Source organism: Macrobrachium rosenbergii, chromosome 47 (assembly GCF_040412425.1).
Source record: "Macrobrachium rosenbergii isolate ZJJX-2024 chromosome 47, ASM4041242v1, whole genome shotgun sequence".
Taxonomy (NCBI): Eukaryota; Metazoa; Arthropoda; class Malacostraca; order Decapoda; family Palaemonidae; genus Macrobrachium; species Macrobrachium rosenbergii.
Window position 1 is genome coordinate 23,310,624 of NC_089787.1, and position 5,000 is coordinate 23,315,623.

Here is a 5,000-nt window from a genome sequence, read left to right on the forward strand (position 1 = left end):
AATATGTGGATGAATCACTGGGTGAGAATTCATGTATATACACACATTTATATATATACATATACATATATATTTGTACTTACGTATGTGCCCACGCGCATAAACATTTTCCACAGACCTCGCAAAGTGACAGGTCTTTGACGGATGACTTCATCCTTCGGTTGTGATGAAGAGAAAGATAATTGCCGCTAATTGTGGGCACAATGTGAGAGCAGGGAGTGATTGAAGCGCATCTGAGGTTTGATGGACTCACAGGTGGTGTACATTTATCTATACTTTTCATTTTAGGCGATTGGTGATTTCCCCATATGTTGAGAAAGTGATCGGTTGCTCTCTCTCTCTCTCTCTCTCTCTCTCTCTCTCTCTCTCTCTCTCTCTCTCTCTCTCTCTCTCAGTCTCTTCTCTCTCTCTCTCTCAGTCTCTCTCTCTCTCTCTCTCTCTCTCTCGTGTTGGCTGTTCCACAGTCTTCATCAATGGTTCAGTGGGCAATACATTTTCCCCATATGTTAGGAAAGTGATCTGTGTCTCTCTCTCTCTCTCTCTCTCTCTCTCTCTCTCTCTCTCTCTCTCTCTCTCTCTCTCTCTCTCTCTCGTGGTAGGTATCCCAAAGTCTTCATCACCCAGTTCAGTGGATAATACAGATTCCCCATATGTTAGGAAAGTGATGTGCTCTCTCTCTCTCTCTCTCTCTCTCTCTCTCTCTCTCTCTCTCTCTCTCTCTCTCTCGTGTTAGCTATGCCCAGGTCCACATCAACAGTCCAGTGGATAACAAACATGATATCAATATCAGTTAGCTCTCTCTCTCTCTCTCTCTCTCTCTCTCTCTCTCTCTCCTCTATTAGTATCTCTCTCTCTCTCTCTCTCTCTCTCTCTCTCTCTCTCTCTCTCTCTCCTCGTGTTGGTTATTCCCAAATGTACATAAACAGTCTAGTGGATAACAAACATGATATCAGTAATAGTCTCTTTCTCTCTCTCTCTCTCTCTCTCTCTCTCTCTCTCTCTCTCTCTCTCTCTCTCTCTCTCTCTCTCTATGCCCAAGCTAAATCCAGTGGAAACAAATATAATACTAAATATCATAATATCAATAGAAATCTTCGCATACTTAGCCCAAGCACTCATACCAATCCACCAGCGTCACTCACCCCGAACCGTATGACGTCATTCGTATTCTCAAACCTTCCCATAATCCCGTGTCGTTGACCCTCCGTGTCGTGACGCCAGTTCTGAATACAAACAGTCGATAGATAGTACTTCCTTGCGAGTGTAATTCATTGAAGACGCTCGATAGAAGGGAAGGTTCTGTGTCGATTATGTAGCCTGTCACGAGAGCCCCAGAGTTTGTTTGTTTTTGAGAGAGAGAGAGAGAGAGAGAGAGAGAGAGAGAGAGAGAGAGAGAGAGAGAGAGAGAGAGAGAGAGAGAGTCTCGATACCCGCTAGTAGATGGCTAAATGACAAAGGAAAAGTGAATGCTTATGGATTTTTATGAGAGAGAGAGAGAGAGAGAGAGAGAGAGAGAGAGAGAGAGAGAGAGAGAATGGTGCTTTCGCTCTGAAGAAGAGACATAAATTTCATGACACGGGAATAGAAGACGAAGGAAGTAATGACACATGACGAATAAAAGAAGGAAGCGATACATGGGGAACAGAAGAAGGAAGTAATGAATAATGAACAGAAGGAAATGGTGCATAAGAAATAAAGTAATTAAGTAATAAATTTGCAAAAAGTAGAAGAGTAAATTAATCAAATTGCCAGGAACAGAAGAAGAATAAGAGATTATCAATGATATTTTTACAACGAACAGACGAGGAAGAGAAATTAAACGAATACATTTCTAAAGAGCAGAAGAATCGGAAAGGAGATGGAACGGACGAAGTAAAAAATAAAGAGAAAATGAGAAGAGAAAACAAGAGAGAGGAAGGAGAGAGAAGGAGGAAGAGGAGAATGAGGAATAAAGAAAAGAGTGGTAGCAATCACACCTACCACCAACCTGGTGGCCCCCCCCTCGAACAATGGAACCAACGACGGAGGAAGTTGCGAATGATAGGGAGAAGAAGAGGAAGAAGAAGAAGATCCAGGTGCGCAGATGTATACGAACACACATACGCACACACACACACACACACACACCCTCATGCGGTGCTCTGTAGGCATTACTTATGGTTCTTTGAGCTGCAACCCCTTTCATTTTACTGTACCTCCGTTCATATTCCCTTTCTTCCATTTTTTCCTCGACCCTCTCCTAACATTTGATTCATAGTGCAACTGCTTTGAGGTTTTCCTCCTGTTACACCTTTCAAACATTTTACTGTCAGTTTCCGTTTGAGCGCTGAATGACCTCATAAGTTCCAGTGTTTGGCCTTTAAAGGTGAGAATTTTATTCTATTGTAATCGACAGAAAAAGGATTAAATAGACTGATATTATTAATATCATTTAAATCTATGGCCTTTGTTATATATTTTATATAATTCAGTAAATATTTTTTATATATTTTCTATTTAATAAATTGAATGCTGAGGTTTATTTTTTTATTATAATCAACAAAACGAGGTTGAATAGACTGATGTCTGAAAATAAATTGATTCTATGGTTTTTATATATTTTACATCGCTAATAAAATGTTACTTATATGTTTTCTATTTAATAAAGTTCCAAATAAATTGGACACCAACAGGGAAAATCAGTTGACACAAGTTGATTAAATAGACTGACACTTTTAATATAATACTATTCTTCTTCCTCCATTTCAATACGTTTTTATCTATTTGTTAATTTATTGATTTATTTTTCCCCTTCCTAATGAACATCATAATATTCTTTGGAAGCTTGAACTTCAAGTCAGCGGCCCCTGTGGTGGGCTTGTTCCATACGAATAGGTTTCATCCTCTGAATAATAATAATAATAATAATAATAATAATAATAATAATAATAATAATAATAATAATAATAATAATAATAATAATTATTAAGAAAAAAGTGTCACTCACTGATGTGGCAATACCATGGGACGTCAGAGTAGATGAGAAAGAAAAGAAAAAATTGATAAGTATCAAGACCTGAAAATCGAAATGAGGATATGAAATATGCCAGTGGAAACTGTACCTATAATCATAGGAGCACTAGGCACGATCCCAAGATCCCCGAAAAGGATTCTGGAGAAACTAGATGCCGAAGTAGCTCCAATGCAGACAAGTGTGCTACTGGAAACAGCGCCCATAGTGAGAAAAGTGATGGACTCTTAAGGAGGCAGGATGCAACCTGGAACCCCACACTATAAAATAAAAAAAAAACACTTGGTCGAATAGGATGACTGTGATAGACCAAAAAAATAATATTAATAATTAAACATTACATATATATTTGCTATTTAATAGAGTCCAAAAATTGATTTGGAAGCTATTAAGCTAAGTCAATTCACGTGGCCCGATAAAACCCGCCCCCTCAAACCTTATCAGCCGAACCCAGCGAAATAGAACACTCACCTGGAGAGGTTTAGTTATCAGTCCACTTCAGGTGTAATTTATGAGACCCTGTTATACGCCACCTGTTTACTCTGCTGACAAAGGTCTCAATGAACGTAAAATTAAATGAGATATTTAGTTAATATTTTAAAAGATTTATTGGACGCATGCTGTGGTAATTAGAATATACGTCATAATGCTACATATTCTGAATAATTAAGATGACAAGTTTAGAAATGTTTGTTATAATTCTGAAATTTAATGGTTATCGTGAACCACGAGAGAAATGAATAAAGCACTTGGTAATTTGCTTAGAGTAATGAATAAATATTGATAGACTTCAGCGCCAGTTGCTAATAAATAAATAAATACGTATTGATTTTATTATTTAGACTTCAGTGTCAATTGCTAATAAATAAATAAGTATTGATTTTAATATTTAGGCTTCAGTGCCAGTTGCTAATAAATAAATAAGCATTGATTTTAATATTTAGACTTCATTGCCAGGTGCGTCACTGATTTCCAAAGTATAAAAATAGTAGAACACATATATATTAATTTATTTGGGATAATAAATAAATAAATGAATATTAATTTTAATATTTAGACTTCATTACCAGTTGCATTACTGATTTCCAAACTATAAAACAAAATACAGCACGCATTAATTTACGGGGTAATAAATAAGTAAATATTGATTTTAATATTCAGACGTCATTGCCAGTTGCATTACTGATTTCCAAACTATTTCCAGGGAGACAAAGATAAAAGAATGATTAAGTAATATACATATAAAACGGCAAAACTCGAATGAAGACATTACGATATCGTATCGCCCTAAAAAGTTCTTTCTTAACATCAGGTCTATTATCTTGCAGAGTCTGAGAAATGGCAGTGTGTCAAGAAGATAAGAGAAATCCGTGAAATATATCTTGTACTCCGTGGTATGATACTTGTTAAGAGGAGAGGTGGATTTGACATTATGTGCAAAATACAGAAAAAGTGAAATGTATATGTTGGAGTTTAAGATATCGGGGAATACGTTCCTGGGGTTAATTGCATTCTGTAAAAGTGACTAGTAGATTTTGTAAAATATATATATATATATGTGACCAGTATATTTATATATATATATATATATATATATATATATATATATATATATATATATATATATATAGAGAGAGAGAGAGAGAGAGAGAGAGAGAGAGAGAGAGAGAGAGAGAGAAGATTTATACAATTTGAATCTAACAAAATTCGTAATAATATAATTTCTGCATATTATTCCAATACTTATTAGATTTATATATATGTATATCATATATATATATATATATATATATATATATATATATATATATATATATATATATATATATATATATAAAGAGAGAGAGAGAGATAGAGATAAGACTTATATATTTGATAAAAAGATTCGTGATAATATTATTTCTGATATCATTCCGATTTATTAGATTTATATGTATATAAAATATATATATAATATATATATATATATATATATATATATATATTAGAT

At 34.8% G+C, this 5,000-nt stretch overlaps 1 protein-coding gene across 2 annotated transcripts in view; it reads right to left on the bottom strand.

Annotated features, from left to right (window-relative positions):
- Positions 1-5,000, bottom strand: part of LOC136830639 (zinc finger CCCH domain-containing protein 13-like) — a 245,317-nt gene that overhangs the window by 158,146 nt on the left and 82,171 nt on the right. The gene's annotated exons all lie outside the window — the stretch shown is intronic.